The following is a 20,693-nucleotide window of genomic DNA, read 5'->3' as shown; positions in this document are numbered from 1 at the left end:
TCTTGTGCATAATGTATTATTCTTCAGGAAGCGAATTGCGACTGCCTTATCAATATGAAAAAAAAAAAAAAAAAAATGAAGTGGGATCAGTTTTCATCCATTAGATTAGTATTCACAGTGTTCTGTTTTAGTATTGATATAGATATACAATTTTATTTTTTTTTATTTTTTTTGATTGAAACAATCTTCTGCATATTCAAGGTAAATTTATGTGTTTGTGGCATTAGGAGTCAATTAACTTGGAGTAGAATGGATCGATCTTTGATGATTCTAGTTTACTTAGTGTAAACTTGGAGTGCTGATTCAATATTACCATGAATTGGGCAATCAGGGCTGAATAACTTGATAGAAACATTAATACTTTCTAATTCTTAAAAATTTGAACACTTAACAAAATCCCACGTTAATAAAATATATTATTACATACATCTTAATAATAGATTTCTTTGTTTCTCATGATAGCCGAACTCAGTAGCGTGGGCTTGTCACCAAGCGTAACACAAATTGGTGACCACTTGATCCTCACAGGTTATAGAGGACCTGAATGAATGCCCTAGCCTCAATGAGGACTAGAACTCATACCTCCGGGTTAGAGAAGGCCCAATCCACCATGGGTTAGCAAGCCTAAAAAAAAAAAAAAATTTGGATCAAGGGGTTATAACTGAAGGGGCTCCACAATCATAGTAGGAGGATAAACACATCCCATACCATTGGTTGCATATAGATGAATGGGCACCCACCTAACCGTTAGATTAAATCTAACGGCCATTTTTTAAACCCATCTATGACCTTTTCTTTTAATACAAAACCACTCTCACCTTATTTTTGTGATCGGGATAGATTGATGACTCAATTCAACTCTCTCTCCATTTCTTCATGCGTGGCTGAATTTGAATCCATGGACAAAAGTGCGGGCAAATGATTATTCTCCATGAATTAGGTTGTGAGAAGAGCTTCACCTATTTTTTTTGGGTTACCTTGTGATGAGCGTTGAAAAGTGCACATTTAAACCCCTTAAGCTTAGGTATTCTATGACCTTTATCTATCTTACTTTCCCGTTTTAGACTAATTTCGTGTTATTGCCCTTTTTAGGTGCTTATCCCCAAAATAAGCTAATTCAGCCAAATAAGAGCTGTTGACCTTGAATTTAAGGCTTTTGATGATCATAATTTATTAATGATGTTCTTTGTGTACTAATATCTACCTTGAGTAAATTTACAGATTAAAAACACTCATCAACACAAGTCAGTACACATTAAAGCTCAAAGGAGAAAGCATTGTCAAGACATGACAAAGAAGACTCAAGATTAAAAGAAGTTATCTAGATGTCATCAATGGGATAGCTAGGATGGTGAGCTACTTAGATTTCTTTGTTAAAGTTTGTATGAACACTTTGAAGCTCATATTTCTCAAATCATGCATAATCAACTCATTCATAATCCCTAAGGACCAAAGGACCAAGTTTAACACATCATCATAACAAGTTTCCTGAAACATAAACCAATTCGGAACACATCATCATAGCAAGTTTCCTGAAACATAAACCAATTCCGTCGACCGAATTGGAAGGGCACATTAAATCAGTCGACCGATATAAATGGAGACCTTGGATCAAAACCCCTAAGCTATTTTAGTCTACCGAACCTCAGGACCTTATTAAATCGGTCGACCGAACCTAGAATATTGAAAGTCTCACTTAAGTTTCAGGCGACCGAATCTAAAGAGGTGAATGAGTCAGCAGAGCCAATTCTCACAGAAGGTTTTAGAGTTTTTGAGAAAGGAATTTCGGTCGACCGAAATAGATGGAAGTTTTCATCGGTCTACCGAAACATGGTTAGTAATCAACCTCAAATCAAATCGGTCGACCGAACCAAAGAGGACTCTTTCATCGGTCTACCGAACCAAGGCTGATGGCCATCCTTTGACTAAATCGGTCGACCGATCCTCAAGAGTAATTTATTTCGGTCTATCAAACCTGCAAGAATTCAAATTTCAAACGGGCTTTATTCCTTGAAGTGTGTGTCCAACAGCTAGAATTCATATCAGACAATTCTGAAAGTCTATATAATGACTGGTAGCCTTCATAAAAGCTGGTGGCATTTATTGAGAAAGATTTTCTAGTAATCAAAAAGCCTTTCACCATTATATACACATATCTCATATCCTAAAAGAGAGTTGAGCTTCAATTTATTCACACACACTTTAGAAAGACTAAGAGTGACCTGTATCTTGTACTTCAGATCTAAGAGAGATCATATTGTACTTCTTCAATCTTGTTCAAAACTTATAAGGGCTGGTGTGACCCAAGAAAGACTAAGAGAAGGTGTTTCTCTTAGCACCTAGAAGCAAGGAAGAGCTTCTTGCAAAAGGTTTGCTCTCCACCCGCAAGGAGAAGCCATAATGAATTGGGAAGTCTCAAGAGGGGTCTTGAGCCGAGGAGTAGGAGTTTCCGAACCTCGCTAAAAATCGCTGAGTATATGTTTGCAATTTCTATCTCTATTTCTTACTTTTATTGCTGCATATCTTGTTTGATAAATAGTGTCTTTTGAAGTTTAAAATTCAGTTTGCCTTCTTCAATATTTATCAAGGAAGTTGAGTCTTGTTATAGTTAGTGAGTTAAAATTCAAAATTGACCTTAGTTTGCTTAGACTCTATTCACCCCCCCTCTAGAGCCTATACTTGGGCAACAATTGGTATCAGAGCTAGAACTCTATTGAAAAAGCTTAAGTGTATTAGAGAACGATCATGGCAAACTTAAATGGTCATCTTCATCAAGAAGGCCAATCTAATACTAGACTTCCTTGTTTTGATGGAACAAACTACGGTTATTAGAAAAACAGAATGATAGACTTTCTTCAATCCGTAGACTATCAAATTTGGCTAGTTATAGTTAATGGACCTTTTGTTCCAATGAAAATTGTTGACACAAGAAGAATCCCTAAAACTGAAGCTGAATGGGACACCGAGGATTATAAACTTATCTCTTTAAATGCTAAAGCCAAAGTTAATCTAAATTGTGCTATAAGTCCGAGTGAATATAATAGAGTCTCTACTTGCACCATAGCTAAAGAAATTTGGGATAAACTTCAGGTTACTTATGAAGGAACTTCACAAGTCAAGGAATCTAAAATTGACATTCTTATGCATTAATATGAATTGTTTCGTATGAATGAAAATGAGTCTATTAGTGCAATGTTTGTGAGATTTACTGAAATTATTAATGGGTTAAAACATCTTGGCAGAACTATAACTAACTTTGATCTTGCAAGGAAAATTCTAAGAAGCTTACCCGAAAAATGGGATGCAAAAGCAACGACAATTAAGGAAGCTCACAATCTCAACACACCTGAGTTAGATGAACTTCTCGGCTCTCTTCTCACATGGGAGATCACTTTAAAAGAGAGAGAATGAGATCATCATCGAAAGCAAGAAATTGCTCTCAAAGTCTCTCAAATAGAAAAGGAAGTTGCCGGCAATGAAAGTGAAGATTATGACTTGGCTCTCATCACTCAATCCTTCAAAAGATTTCTTTATAGGAAGAAATTCAACAAGGGAAGGTTCAAAAAGGGTGAATCATCTAATGAACAGAGCAAATGAGACACCTCTACCTGTTTTCATTGTGGAAAGCCGGGACACTTCAAAGCTGATTGTCATGTTTACAAAGAAGAAAAGAAAAAGAGAAGAGCAATGTAAGCCACTTGGGAAGATGATGACTCAAATGGCTCCGAAAGCGATAATGAAAAGGCAATACTTTGTCTCATGGCAAATAGGGATGAGGTAAACTCTAATTATGACTTTTCCTCTGAATGTGAAATGTCCTATGATGATTTAGTTGATGCATATAATGGATTACTTGATGGTTTTAAAGAATTGCATGATAAACTAGGAAAAATGGTTAAAAAATGTGCCTCTCAAAGAAGAGAAAAACTTATCATTGAAAGCAAATTTCAAATTCTTCTAAATGAAAATGAGGGCTTGAAAAAGGAATACACTTTGCTTAAAGAAACGGGATCACCTGAACTCATCTATGAAAATGCTTCCTTGAAGTTAATCTTTGAAGACCAAATTGATGGTCTAGCAAAGTTTACTCAAGGTACCAAAAATCTAGAACTCATGCTAGGTGCTCAAAGAAGTGTCTTTTATAAAAATGGATTAGGATATGACCCTTTTGACAGAAAGCATGTCTATTGAAAAAGAGAAAGCCTTTGGCTAACTACTTTGTTAAAAGTAAGAACAAAAATTCTAGATGCAATTATTATAAAATGATGGGTCATCTTATTCAAGAATGCTCAAAGAGAAAGCCTAAGTTCATAAAGAAGTGGGTTCATAAAGAAGTGGGTTCTTAAAGGAACATATGTGCTCTTAGCTAACTCCCATGGACCCAACAAAATTTGGGTACCAAGTGAAAATACTTGAAATCTCTTTTATAGGATGGTTTCAAAATCTCCACATCTTCCAAGGACAAATGGTTTCTAGATAGTGGATATTCAAGACACATGACGGGTGACAGCACAAAATTGTCCTCTCTAGAAGCATACAAAGGAGGAAGCGTAACATTTGGAGACAACTCTAAAGGCAAGGTAATTGGCATTGGGATCATAGGTATTTCTCCTTATTTATCAATTGAACATGTCTTACTTGTTGAAGGTTTAAAGCATAATCTATTTAGTGTTAGTCAACTTTGTGATAATGGATTTGATGTAATTTTTAAATCAGATAAATGCATTGTTAAAAGAAATGAATCTCAAATATTTTGTGCTCCTAAACATGGTAATGTATACACTTTGCTCTTAGGTGAACTTCAAGAACAAGATGTGAAGTGTTTCATGTCATCTAATGAACATAGTTGGTTGTGGCATAGGAGGTTAGGTCATGCTAGCATGGATTTAATCTCAAGATTGTCTAAAAATGAACTTGTCAAAGGTCTCCCCAAGACAAATTTTTTAAAAGACAAACCGTGTAGTGCTTGCCAAATTGGTAAGCAAATTAAGTCATCCTTCAAAGGGAAAAAGGATATAACCACTTCAAAACCACTTGAATTGATTCACATGGATCTTTTTGGTCTGGAGAAAATTGCTAATCTTGGTGGTAAACTATATGCCTTTGTAATCGTAGATGACTACTCTAGATTCACTTGGGTATTCTTCCTTGTACGTAAAAATGAGGCTCATTCAATTCTTTCAAAATTTTGCAAAAGAGTCGAAAACGAAAAGGAATGTAAAATTAAAACCATTAGAAGTGATAGGGGTAGAGAGTTTGACAATCAAGACGTTGAAAGATTTTGCGATGAAAATGGCTACAATCACAATCTTTCGGCACATAGGACTCCCCAACAAAACGGTGTTGTTGAAAGGAAAAATAGATCTTTTCAAGAAATGGCTAGAACCATGCTAAATGAGCATAATTCACCTAGACCTCTATAGGCCAAAGCCGTAAATACTTCATGCTATGTTATAAATAGAGTTATTATTAGAAAGATTCTCAATAAAACACCCTATAAGTTATGGAACAAAAGAAAACCTAATATAGGCTATTTCAAAGTTTTTGGGTGCAAATGCTTTGTCCTTAATGACAAGGATAATCTAGGAAAGTTTGATGCTAAATCCGATGAAGGCATTTTTCTTGGATATTCCTCTAGAAGTAAAGCATATAGAGTTTATAACAAGAGGACCTTAGTTGTGGTTGAATCCATACATGTTGTGTTTGATGAATCCCCAACCTCTCCCACAAAGAGTGTGATGGACAATGATGAAGAAGTTGAACTTGAAAAGGGTACTAATGAACTTAAAAAATAGGTGCCCTATAGAGCTTAAGAAGAGTATCAATGATCTCAACATAAATGAGTTTCTTATTGATATCTATCAAAGTTCTAACTCAAGTGATGATACCTCTCAAAATAAAACTACTCCAAATGAATGGAAGTTAGTTCATAATCATCCCATTGACCAAGTTATTGGTGATCCATCCAAAGGTGTTAGTACACTGTCACAATTAAGAAATATATGCAATTTTATGGCATTTGTTTCTCAATTTGAACCTAAAAATATACATGAGGCTGAAAATGATGAATCTTAGCTCTTGGCAATACAAGAAGAACTCATTCAATTCAAAAGAAACAAGGTTTGGCATCTTGTCCCTAGGCCTCAAAATAAAACAATTATTGGCACAAAATGGGTTTTTAGAAACAAAAAGGATGAGTCGGGAACTATTGTTAGGAACAAGGCTAGATTTGTTGCAAAAGGATATAACCAAGAAGAAGGTATAGATTATGAAGAGACTTTTACTCCCGTTGCTAGACTTGAGGCTATAAGAATGTTACTTGCATTTGCATCTCACAAAAATTTCAAATGGATGTAAAGAGCGCCTACTTAAATGGTTTTATAGATGAAGAAGTATTTGTAGAACAACCACCGGGCTTTGAAATCTATGACAATCCAAACCATGTTTATAAATTGACCAAAGCTTTATATGGTTTGAAACAAGCTCCTAGAGCTTGGTACGAAAGACTTAGTGGGTTTCTCCTTTCAAATGGTTTTAGTAGAGGAAAAATTGATAATACACTGTCTACCAAAACCATTGATGGTGATTTGTTGATCATTCAAATTTACGTTGATGACATTATTTTTGGATCAACAAATGACTCTCTAAGTAAAGAGTTTGCTACCTCCATGCAAAACGAGTTTGAAATGAGCATGATGGGCGAACTCAACTTCTTCTTAGGCTTGCAAATCAAACAAACTCTTGATGGAATTTTTATTTCCTAATCAAAGTATACAAAAGATTTGCTAAAGAAATTTGACTCAGACGACGCCAAACATGCTAAAACTCCCATGAGTCCTTCCTTAAAGCTTGATAAGGATGGGAAGGGCAAGGATGTTGACATTAAGAAATATAGGGGGATGATTGGAAGTCTTCTATATTTAACGGCTAGTAGGCTGGACATTATGTTTAGCGTATGTTTATGTGCTAGATTTCAATCTTGTCCCAAAGAATCTCACTTAAATGCTGTCAAGCAAATTTTTAAGTATTTAAATGGCACTATCAACTTAGGATTATGGTACCCTAGGCACACATCATTTGAACTTGTAAGATTCACGGATGCTGATTTTGCTGGTTGTAAAGTTGACAGAAAAAGTACAAGCGGCGCATGTCACTTTATTGGTCAATCTCTTGTATCTTGGTCTTGCAAGAAACAAAACTCAGTAGCTCTCTCCACTGCTGAAGCTGAATATGTTACTGCTGGAAGTTGTTGTGCACAAATCTTATATATCAAACAACAACTTGAAGACTTTGGTTTATTCTTCGACAAAATCCCTGTTAAATGTGACAATACCAGCGCCATATGCATATCAAAGAACCCTATTCAAAACAAAGCATATTGAAATCAGGTATCATTTCCTAAGGGATCATGTTTCTAAAGGAGATATTGAATTAATGTTTATCAACACCGAGAATCAATTGGCTGACATTCTCACGAAGCCACTTCAAGAAGATAGGTTTTGCACACTTCATCGAGAAATCGGAATGGCTATAAAAAGAGAGATTCATGACCACTAATGTATCCAAAGAAATAAAAGATGTGGTTCTATTCCTAGTTTGGCAGACCAAAACTATGTTTTGGTCGATCGATTTAAATTTTGGCAGACCGAAACTGAATCCTCATCTATTTCGGTCGACCAATTTAAGGAAATCACTTTTTCTTCAAAAAGCCATTTCGGTCGATCGATGTAAACATTCGGTCGATCGATTCTCTAGGGGCCCAGGTACGAACAGGATCAAATCAGATTTAAATGACCCGCGAACCGTTCTTTTCTCACAAAACACTTATCTCTCTCTCTCTCACCATCTAAAGGCGATCGCGAACCCTGATGGCACATCTCTTCTCCTCGTTTTCAAGGTAAGTCTTACATCTCCCTTCTCGAGTAAATCTCTTTGACGTTAGTTCTTTTGAGTTCTTTGAGTTCCTTAATCCTTGTTGCATCATACTAAGTTAGATCTATTACACTCATTATCATCTTGCCATTTATCTCACCAAATCTCCAATCTCAAAAACGAACTCATGGTTTCCCGAAAGAATCCCTCTAGAACTGATAGGCAACTAGAAAAATGCACCAAGATTTCCCATGACTTAGATGCCGGAGGGTCTAACCCCCCAAACCCTGAGCAATCGGATCCCTATCCTGCTCCCAATATGCGTCTCTTCCGTGAACCTGAGTTCAAGGAAGTCTATGAAACAAGATTTCTCCATAAGGTAGTTGAAAAAGGAAAATTTTTCGATGATCATGAAAATGATGAATTGATTCAACATACCTTCTCACTGTTTGATGCTATATGCTTAGGTGACTTTGTATCGCTCAAAGTCTCTTTCTATCCCAAACTTGTTAGACTATTTTACACCCATCTCGAGAAAGAACTAGGGAACACCGCTTACAATTCCTTTGTGGTAGGCACTAACATTCACCTTACTGAGTCTAGTTTGCGACGTATTCTCAAACTTCCTCACGGTGATATCACTTACTTTACCTCTTACAATTGATATCATGGAGAAGAATTTGATCCTCTCCAAGCAGTCCAACAAATAAGTCAATTCCCAACTGAAAACACTGACAAAATTTTTGCAAGTTAGTTAACCGTCCAAGCCCGTCTCATCTATCATGTTATCATCCATACCATTCTTCCAAAATCTGGTGGACGTTCGGATGTGTCGTATATGGAAGCCTTTCTCATATGGTGTGTCCTAAACGGAAAACGGTTTGATCTCTCCTTCATCATCTTTCCCCACATGCAAGATTGCATTAAAAAGGAGAAAACACACCTCTTCTATGCCATGCCTCTCAGCATCATCTTCAGAGCATATAAGGTTCGAATAAAAGGAGATGACAAAAAGGAACTTACAAATCTCTACAGATTTGACAGTGACCTGCTAATTCGGATGGGTCTAAAAAAATCCGAAGCCAATGTCTGGTACGACCGTAAGTTTGGGGTTCCTCAAAATGAAGACCAAGACATGGTCATGGATAAGCAACAAGTGGAAGTTACTGAAGAGGGTGGTAATGAAGACAGAGGAGAGGAAGTAGAGGCTGAAGAGGAAGTAGAGGTAGAAGGAGAAGAAAATGAAGAACAACACAAAGCCCCTACTGTTCATCCCTCAGAAGAGGAATCTCTACGTACGCTGCCTTAGAAAGTATTGCTCTTTCTAAAGAGCAAATCGCCCTTGGCAAGGAAAACAGGGACCACATTCTTGAAATGCGTGAACGACTTAAAGAAGTCACCAATGAAGTCAATCTTGTAAAGCGCGATCTTACCGACCTCCGAGTCACGGGACTTCCTCACTTCTGATGCTCTCACACCCCTCCCCTACCTTTTTGATGTATGACAAAGGGGGAGAAATTAATGATGTTGATGTAGTTGATGTAGGTTAATTGGTTGGTTTGACTGATGTTGATGTAGGTCTAAGTTGGTTGTTGGTTGATATAGGTTGATGAAAATGTGCACCTTGTTAACTGTTGTGGTCAAAATGTAGTTCAAATATGAAGTTAAATGTACTTTGAAACTCTTGAAATGGAAACACCTTTTTTGGTTACACTGTCTTAATTTTTTTTTTATTTTTTTATTTTTTTTTATTATTTATTATTATTTTTTTATGCAGATTTGTCTTAAAAATATCTTGCTAACAATGTTTAGATGAATGCACATAGAAAGGGGGAGCTTTGTATATCTCTTATGTTTTTCCTCGCTTTTAAAAACTTTGCACATTGATAGGGGAGAAATGCACACATTTTGCTTTATATATTTATTCTCATTTGATGAACATATCAATGAACTGTCATCATCAAAAAGGGGGAGATTATTGACCTTGAATCTAAGGCTTTTGATGATCATAATTCATTAATGATGTTCTTTGTGTACTAATATCTACCTTGAGTAAATTTACAGACTAAAAGCACTCATTAACATAATTCAGTACACATTAAAGCTCAAAGGAAAAAGCATTGTCAAGACATGACAAAGAAGACTCAAGATTCAAAGAAGTTATCTAGATGTCATCAATGGGGTAGCTAGGATGGTGAGCTACTTAGAAATCTTTGTTAAAGTTTGTATGAACACTTTGAAGCTCACATTTCTCAAATCATGTATAATTAACTCATTCATAATCCCTAAGGACCAAAGGACTAAGTTTAACACATCATCATAATAAGTTTCCTAAAACATAAACCAATTCGGTCGATTGAATTGGAAGGGCACATTAAATCAATCGACGGATATAAATGGAGACTTTGGATCAAAACCCCTAAGTTATTTCAGTCTACCGAACCTCAGGACCTTGTTAAATCCGTCGACCGAACCTAGCATATTGAAAGTCTCACTTAAGTTTCATGTGACTGAATCTAAAGAGGTGAATGAGTCAGCAGAGCCGATTCTTACAGAAGGTTTTAGAGCTTTTGAGAAAGGAGTTTCAGTCGACCGAAACAGATGGAAGTTTTCATCGGTCTACCGAAACATGGTTAGTAATCAACCTCAAATCAAATCGGTCGATCGAACCAAAGAGGACCCTTTCATCGGTCTACCGAACCAAGGCTGATGGCTATTCTTTGACTAAATCGGTCGACCGATCCTCAAGAGCAATTTATTTTGGTTTACCGAACCTGCGAGAGTTCAAATTTCGAACGGGCTTTATTCCTCGAAGTGTGTGTCCAATAGCTAGAATTCATATCAGACAGTTCTGAAAGTCTATCTAATGACTGGTAGCCTTCATAAAAGCTAGTAGCATTTATTGAGAAAGATTTTCTAGCAATCAAAAAGCCTTTCATCATCATATACACATATCTCATATCATAAAAGAGAGTTGAGCTTCAATTTATTCATACACACTCTAGCAAAACTAAGAGTGACCTATATCTTGTACTTTAGATCTAAGAGAGATCATAATGTACTTCTTCAATCTTGTTCAAAACTTGTAAGGGCTGGTGTGGCCCAAGAAAGACAAAGAGAAGGTGTTTCTCTTAGCATCTAGAAGCAAGGAAGAGCTTCTTGTAAAAGGTTTGCTCTCCACCCGCAAGGAGAAGCCATAGTGAATTGGGAAGTCTCAAGAGGGGTCTTGAGCTGAGGAGTAGGAGTTTTCGAACCTCGCTAAAAATCGCTGAGTATATGTTTGCAATTTCTATCTCTATCTCTTACTTTTATTGCTTCATATCTTGTTTGATAAATAGTGTCTTTTGAAGTCTAAAATTCAGTTTGCCTTTTTCAATATTTATCAAGGAAGTTGAGTCTGTTATAGTTAGTGAGTTAAAATTCAAAATTAACCTTAGTTTGCTTAGATTCTATTCACCCCCCTCTAGAGTCTACACTTGGGCAACAAAAGCTTAAAAGAAGCTAACTCAAGCTGGATGGAAGAAAGGAGCAAAGTGGAAGCAGATTGGAGCAAAGTGGAAGCAGATTGAAGCAAAGTGTGGAAATTCAGTAGGTTCGATCGATCTCAAAAATACTTCGATCTATCGAAAGTTCATCGATCCAGACATTTCAAGATGGATCCAAGCTTTTTTGTCCTTATCCAAAGATCCCACAAAGTTCGATCGATCCAACAATTCTCAGATCGATCGAAAAGATTCCATCTTATCCTGTTGTACCACCCTACATACCACTTTTGTCTCATTCCCTAAAATATCTGAAATCTGTCCTTATACAAAAAGGTGCCGCCATGGGAGGATCGATCCAGCTAAAGTTTGATAGATATCAGCCATGTTCGATCAATCACAGAACAAGTTCGATCGATTGACCCCTCTCAAATCCCAAAAAAAAAAATATTTCCAGCTCATTAAAAGTTGTCTCATTATGCAATCATTGGAGGAGCCCTTGTGTACGAGCCTAGACCATTGGGTGTGACATTTGAGCTACCTATATAAGGAATATGAGTCACTTTTACACATATGTTTTGAGATATATGCTTTTGGTAGATAGTTTTTAAAGACAATTCTTAGAGAGGAAGAAAAGAGAAGAGGAGGCTAGAGACATTCTTGAGAGGTTTTCCATCTACTTCAAGAAGAGGAGCATTTCTACCATGGAGATAGCCCTTGAGGGTTGGAGGACACCATTCATGAGTGGCTAGACATCCTCTTGGGGCTAGAGTTAGCCCTAAACATGCTTTCTTTACTTTGATTTATGTATTTTTGAGGAGATTTGTGTTGTAATACATGTTCTGACATATTTATATACATAGATCTTGTTTATTCAATGATTTGTATGGTTTAATTCTTCTAATTGATCATTTCATTCTATCCATATGTCTATGTATGCTAGGATAAATGTTCATGTGTTTATCTCTATCTCTTGTGTTGTTGATGCATGTCTATGTGTGTTGATACTATAGATCTAGAGATTGTCAAGACATAGTGCTTAATAGAATGCTCTTGTGGTTTATTTGATGGTTCATACTTATTTCTTGATGGATTGTGCCTCTCCCTTATGATTTGTATGGTTTAATTCTTTTCCAGTTGATCATTTCATTCTATCCATATGTCTATGTATGCTAGGATAGATGTTCACGTGTTTATCTCTATCTCTTGTGTTGTTGATGCAAGTTGATGAGAGCTGAAAAGTACACATTTAAACCCCTTAAGCTTGAGTATTCTATGACCTTTATCTATCTTATTTACCCGTATTAGTACTTATTTGTGTTTTTGTCTATTTCAGGTCAATAATGTTAAAATGGGCTAAAAATGAGTTCTTAAGGCCTTTTTGGAGTCAAACTAAGTCTTAGCGATGATCCGGAGCAAAAAGAGGCTGATTTGGAGCAAAAAGAGGCTGATACTGAAAAGTTGAAAAGTTGGATGGATCGCAGAAAAAGTTGGATCGATCGAACTTTTAGTTGGATCGATCAGAAAAGTTGGATCGATCGAAAAATAAGTTGGATCGATCGAAAAAGTTGGATCGATCGAAAATAAGTTGGATCGATCGAACTGGACATGTTAGCAGCAAGTTGTCACTTTTTCCGTGCGCGCCCAAAAGTTCACCTACCAAAAAGTTGCGGGATTAGATATTTTTGGGCATATATTCTAGACTTAGTGACTAAGAAAAGGACCTTCTTTATAAAGGGAAGCAACCCATTTGTAAAAGAGGATTCTTTAGGCTTTTTATCATTTTATTTTCTACATTGTAATTTTTATTTTCTCTCTCTAGAAAAAGTTAGAGATTAGGGTTAGAAGAAAAGAGAGAAGTGGGGGCACACCTCAAGAACACATCTCTAAATCTACTATCTCTCCATCTCTAGTGCTTAAAAGAAGAAGAAGAAGAAGAGGAAGAAGAAGATAGAGCCATATTTGGAGCTTGATTCCATGACTACATCCACCTCCTCCATGATTGACTAGATCTACACTTAGGGCTTGGATGAGCCCTAAGTCTTGTATAATCTAAACCCTTGTATTTCTATTTTTGGAGATTTATATATATATATTGTTGTGATTAGTGTTCTAGCCTTGTGAATTTCATGAATCTTGGTATATTTCTATGATTTCCATGGTCTAATTCTTCCTATTAATTCTCTAGTTTATTTACATGTCTATGTGTGATTAAATTAGGAATTATGTCTCACATGATTCATATGGGTTAATTCTTCCATTGATTCTCTATTTTAATTACATGTTGTCTTATGTGTGATTAGTTGGGGAATTGATCTCTACACTAGTTTTTTTATATTAATTGCATGTCTATGTGTGGTTAATTGAGAATCTAGTGATGGCTAGACATTAGTGCTTAATGAAATGCTCTTGTTATGTCTTTTGATGGTTCATACTTATTCCTTGATGGATTGTGCCTCTCCCTTAGTTTATTTTCATGCTAGTAGTGTAGTTGTAGTGTAGTGTTAGATGGGGGAGACAATTCATGCTTGTTCTTTGATGTTCCATGCGTTTGAATGCAAGAAGCATATGCTCTAATATTGTGGTGTAATGGAATTTTGAGCTTAATGAAGGATTAATGACTAGTTATGATATGTTATATCTTTCACATGTGTTTAGACAATTTATTCCTCTCCCAATAGATATATTGTGGCCTCTTACATGATGTTTAGACAATACATGTTTAACTAAGTCATCCTTGTGAATTATTTGGACTATGAGCTTAATGAAATGTTTAATGATTTGATTTGATTTTTTGTTCTCTTCACATGTTGTCTAGACAATATATTCCTCTTCCAATAGATATATTGTGGCCTTTCATATGTTGTTTAGACATTATACACTTGTTGAGTCACCTTTGCTAGTCGAACCAATTTTGTTCACAACAATGTATTCCCCATTAATGGAAAGCAAGTGGTTAATTACATGAGCTTAGTGGTGATTCCAACACCCTAAGTCCTCTCTTCTCATCTCTTAAATCCCTATCTCTACTTAGTTTTATTTTTATTGCATTTTAATTAATTCTTTTCTAGAAGTAATCAACCAACCCAACTCTCTTTTGCAATCATTTGGTACGCTAGAGTCGAAGTTGAAATTTCAACACGTATAATCCCTTTGGACGATCCCTACTCATTCTTGCTACGTTAGTAGTAGTATTGGTAGTGGTTTTTATAAATTTAAATTTGACATAAAAGGCTTTTCTTGAACCACACATTCACTACATTTAGTTTGGCGTATTGGAACGGCCGTTGTCAAGATTTTGGTGCCGTTGCCGGGGATTATCGGTTTTGTTGGAATTAAACTAGACAATAGTGTTCATTAAATTGCTTCTATTTTTATTTTATTTTCCATTGTATATTCTTTTCTCTTGATTCTCATTATTATTTGTTCAATTAGGTACTTGACTACAAGAAAGGCGAACTTTGGAACTTAAAGCAATCATTGGAGCTTAAAAGCTAAATTTGGAGTTGAAGTGCTAAAGGACCATTGTGAGCAATTCTTGGCACTCTTGTATTTTAATTGTTTCACTTCTTTGTATGCTTGTGATAGCCCTTGTTGAGGCTCATTTTATTGCTAAATTTTTGTCCAAGCATAGGCCCTTGTTGAGGCCAATTTTTTTTTCTTGCATTTGGGTTTTAATTGTGAATGGAAGAATTGTTTGATCCAAGTTTAGGGGGGAATTACATCCCTTCACCTTATGCTCCTCCATCACATTTTAATCCTTATGAGATTGAGTCCAATTCATTTTATGCATCATCTTATTATGGACTTGATCACTCATTTAATCCTTCTTATGACTATTGCCCTCCACCGCCATTTTATGATGAGTCAATTCCACCACCTTCTAAGTACTCACCCGGATTTGAAGAAAAAGTGTTAGCTTTACTTGATGTGCATATTTTGCACACTTGACTTATTAATTCTCATTCTCAAACTTTAGCCAACTTAGAAGCTCAAGTTGAGCAAATTGCAAGTACTCTTTCTCATTAAGAGGAGGAGGAAGAGGCAAATGAAAAGATGGCAAGAACTTCAATGTATATAGATGAGGATGATGAGAGTGAGGAGAATGAAACAAGTGAGCTAATGCCTAGCACTCTATCTTGTATAAAGGAGGAAGTGGCAAGTGAGTTAGTGGCTAATCCAATAGAACATAACATGATTAATGAGGACTTTCCTTGTTTTGATTATGATTTTATCTATGATATGGCTACTCTAGAGAGTGAGGAGATGTTGACCACACTTGAGGTAGGAGAGAAGGAGGAGGAACTTGTTGAAGAGGGCCTTCCTTCTATTATCTCTAATGACCCTCTTGAGGAATGTCTTTTGGAAATGTATAAAAATTGTGGTTTTGACTTTAAAAGCTCTAAAAATGAAATAAACTCTCTAATGGACTCCTTAGCTTACTTAGAAGGTGAGGAAATGGTAATTTATGAGGAGGAGAAGATGGATGAAAAGAGGGTGTTTCTTATTAATCCAAATGAGTCTTTGAAAGACAATGCCTCACCAATTATCAATATGGATGATCATTTGAATGTGTTTCAACAACACAACAAAGAGGCAAGCCTAACCATGATTGATTTTGTTTTCAAGACCGTGGATGAAAGGAACAATATCATCTCTTTTATTTCTTTTCAAGTCATTCTTTTGGAGGATGATTTCATTGTCATAAGTGGGACATTAAATGAGAAAAGTGAAAAGAGGGTCAATAAGGATGTTTCATATCCAGTTTTTAATTCATTTGATTAGTGAGTTGACCTAACGTCTTGCTAAAGACGTTAAACACTAGTATTCGTAGAGTTTCACAACTCTATTCCTCCCTCATTTCTTTTTATTTTTCATTCTTGTGTACATTCTTCCATCTATTTTTCAAATTTTCATTCTTGTTACCATCATTGGGGCTTAGCATAGGATTTTCTGCACTTTCAGTTCAAAATTAGGCATTTGGTGCCAGTTCGATCGATCACAAGAGCACCTTCGATCGATCGAATTGTTCTTCGATCGATCTAACTATAGATTCGATCGATCGAACTCCACTTGAGTCCCAACAGTTAGAAAAATTTTGGACCTGCATCCAAATTCCAAAATGCATGCTCTCGGGATCTCCAAATTTTTGAAAGTTCGATCGATTGTAAACCATTTCGATCGATCGAACTATCTTTCGATCGATCCAACATGTGGTTCGATCGATCATGAGTCCCAACACTTAGAAAAATTTTCAGGCCTCATCCATTTTTCAAAAATGCATGCTCTCGGGATCTCCAAAATTTTACATGTTCGATCGATCGAATTTCATCTCGGATCGATCACAGCTATGTTCGATCGATCGAATTTCATCTCCGATCGATCGCAACTTTGCCCCTTTGACCCTTTGACTTTTTGACTTTTTCCTATTTCTATTTTTATTTTATTTTTTATTTTCTTTTATTTTATTTAGTTACTTCTATCTTGGTATTAAAAATAAAAATATATATACATAAAAAAAAATAATAATAATATTTCTTTTCTTTTATTTTATTTCCTTTTATCTTATTTCCAAAAATCCAAAAAATATTTTGTTTAACTTTAATTTTTAATTTCAAAAAAAAAAAAAAAATGCATTCTTTATTTCCTGACATTTTTACTTCTTGCATTTTTATTTTTATTTTTATTCACTTGTCTTTTTATTTTTGTTTGTGAACATATTTGTTTTGTCTAAAATAATAATAATAAAAAAAAAGACGGTTTTTCAAAGAAGCATTCAGTTTTTCTAGAGACGTTAAACTTAGCACCCATTTTGCATATTTCTTACATTTTTCATTTTTCTTTGCATGTTTTCACATATATATTAAAAAAAAAAAAATGAAAAACAAAAGGTAAGAAAATTTTGTATATACTTGCATTGTACATATTCTTTCCATTTTTTTTTTTTTTGCATTGTACATGTTCCTTTTCATTTCTTACATTGCACATATTGTTTTTCATTTCTTACATTGAACATATTCTTTCATTACATTTTGCCTTATTTAATTTTCTTTTTATATTTTGTTCATGCATTTTATTCTTTGTTTTTCTTGCATTTTGTATATACTTGCTTTCATTAAATGAAAAATATAAAAAGATTCATCATTGTGCCCTTATGTGTAGTCATGCATACTTTATGATTTATTTTGGGCTTGATCTTATATCTCTCTTGCATCATGTGTTACATTGCTTTAGAATGCTTGATTTGATTATTCTTATCCCATTTGATATTTGATGTGAGTTTGCTAGCGTGGTTATTCAAGTAGGTTGTTGATTCCAAGTTTGGGGGAGACGTCTTTCGAATTGGATCATGACTGGGCTTCATGTCTACACCACCACGGTATACTCTTTCCACTTTTTTTCCATTGTTCTCATTACACATTGAGGACAATGTGCGGTTTAAGTTTGGGGGTAAGGTGTCTTGTTGCATTCTACTTAAGATTTGAGCTTTAAATGCATGATTGAGATTTGAGATTGATGTTAGCTATGATTTTGATCTTTTGAGGACTATATTGCTTAAAATTTAAAAATTGCTTGACTTGAGAGTCCAATACTCCTTGTATGCCTTGAGGATGCCATTTAGGAGTAAACTTTTCAAAAGATTGATATCTTGCTTGCATTTGTGGTCCACATCATCCTGAATTTGTGATTGTTTTGAGATTCATTCTAGGATTCTACACTAGCACCGGTGCACACTAGCATTCATTTGTGGGGTACATGCTTTGTTGATTATTGAATTGGTTATATCCCAATTGGGCTAGTAGTGCATTGAAAGCTTTCATTCTTGATAAAGGTGGATAACAACCCGTTTTCATTGAGTAGCCGGGATTCTTGCCTCATTAAGCAGTGAACTTCTCGCGCCGAAAGGTGGAGGGCCCAAACTCTAGGTTAATAATTGATTATTTCAAAAAAAAAAAAAAAAGAAGAAAAAAAGAAAAAGAAAAAAGAAAAAACGTTGCAAAAGTAATAAAAGTGAGGACTTCTCCCAAAAGGTGAGAAGTAGGAAATGATTAGATGGTTGTTGTCTTGATTTGTAACCTAGTTGATTTGAGTTTGCAAGTCCGTAGGGGTGTCTTAACACCTAATGCCCTAAAGCCATCTGGTTTGGGAGTCATTGACCTAACGCTCGCTACATGAATCTTCTAGAAAGCTTAAGAGATCAACACATTGCACAATATTTCCTTCTTTGATACTCAATAAAATAAAAAAAAAAAAATGAAAAAAAAAAAATAAAGTGAAAAGAATAAGCGCACCTAGAAGAATAAAGTTTTAATAAAAGGTCCACTCTCTTATCTTGATGATCGGTACTAGATTTGTGTGCTAGTTTGAGGGTAAGGATGTGATTACTTCTCTAGTTGGCTAAGATAGCAGCACACTTGATGCCGGACCTCTCACATGGATTCTAGACTTGTTTCGATTTTCATGATCATTTTCTTGATGTGTAGAGGACCATGCTTGCTTGTTTGATGTTGAGATTTTGGGAGATTGCTTAGAAATGGTTGAAAAATTGCATACTTGAGGTAGTTTTCTCCCAATGCTTGTTTGTAATATTGGTGCCTCTTTTGAAAGAATGAGCTTAATGTTTGTGGGTACTATTTCTGGAAACCCTCACGAGACTTCACTCGTCCACTAGGGATAACCTAGGGGTTTAAAAGGCTTGTTGCATATGCTAAATGCAATCGTGTTCCCTACGAAAGTGGTGCTATCATTTTATTGCTTTCTAGTTCATAGTTGTTTAGTTGTTCATTTCATTCCTTACTTTGTAGTTCACTGCTAGGGACTAGCAATATTTAAGTTTGGGGGTGTGATGAGAGCTGAAAAGTACACATTTAAACCCCTTAAGCTTGAGTATTCTAGGACCTTTATCTATCTTATTTACCCGTATTAGTACTTATTTGTGTTTTTGTCTATTTCAGGTCAATAATGTTAAAATGGGCTAAAAATGAGTTCTTAAGGCCTTTTTGGAGTCAAACTAAGTCTTAGCGATGATCCGGAGCAAAAAGAGGCTGATTTGGAGCAAAAAAAAGCTGATACTGAAAAGCTGAAAAGTTGGATGGATTGCAGAAAAAGTTGGATCGATCGAACTTTTAGTTGGATCGATGAGAAAAGTTGGATCGATCGAAAAATAAGTTGGATCGATCGAAAAAGTTGGATCGATCGAAAATAAGTTGGATCGATCGAACTGGACATGCTAGCAGCAAGTTGTCACTTTTTCCGTGCGCGCCCAAAAGTTCACCTACCAAAAAGTTGCGGGATTAGATATTTTTGGGCATATGTTCTAGACTTAGTGACTAAGAAAAGGACCTTCTTTATAAAGGGAAGCAACCCATTTGTAAAAGAGGATTCTTTAGGCTTTTTATCATTTTATTTTCTACATTGTAATTTTTATTTTCTCTCTCTAGAAAAAGTTAGAGATTAGGGTTAGAAGAAAAGAGAGAAGTGGAGGCACATCTCAAGAACACATCTCTAAATCTACTATCTCTCCATCTCTAGAGCTTAAAAGAAGAAGAAGAAGAAGAGGAAGAAGAAGATGGAGCCATGTTTGGAGCTTGATTCCATGACTACATCCACCTCCTCCATGATTGACTAGATCTACACTTAGGGCTTGGATGAGCCCTAAGTCTTGTATAATCTAAACCCTTGTATTTCTATTTTTGGGGATTTATATATATATATATTGTTGTGATTAGTGTTCTAGCCTTGTGAATTTCATAAATCTTGGTATATTTCTATGATTTCCATGGTCTAATTCTTCCTATTAATTCTCTAGTTTATTTACATGTCTATGTGTGATTAAATTAGGAATTATGTCTCACATGATTCATATGGGTTAACTCTTCCATTGATTCTCTATTTTAATTACATGTTGTCTTATGTGTGATTAGTTGGGGAATTGATCTCTACACTAGTTTTTCTATATTAATTGCATGTCTATGTGTGGTTGATTGAGAATCTAGTGATGGCTAGACATTAGTGCTTAATGGAATGCTCTTGTTATATCTTTTGATGGTTCATACTTATTCCTTGATGGATTGTGCCTCTCCCTTAGTTTATTTTCATGCTAGTAGTGTAGTGTTAGATGGGGGAGACAATTCATGCTTGTTCTTTGATGTTCCATGCTTTTGAATGCAAGAAGCATATGCTCTAATATTGTGGTGTAATGGAATTTTGAGCTTAATGAAGTATTAATGACTAGTTATGATATGTTGTATCTTTCACATGTGTTTAGACAATTTATTCCTCTCCCAATAGATATATTGTGGCCTCTCACATGATGTTTAGACAATACATGTTTAACTA

The sequence above is a fragment of the Cornus florida genome, unplaced genomic scaffold (genome assembly GCF_030987335.1).
Source record: "Cornus florida cultivar Cherokee Brave unplaced genomic scaffold, ASM3098733v1 CherokeeBrave_3.0.0_Hap2_Chr04, whole genome shotgun sequence".
NCBI lineage: Eukaryota > Viridiplantae > Streptophyta > Magnoliopsida > Cornales > Cornaceae > Cornus > Cornus florida.
This window is presented reverse-complemented; position numbering follows the sequence as displayed.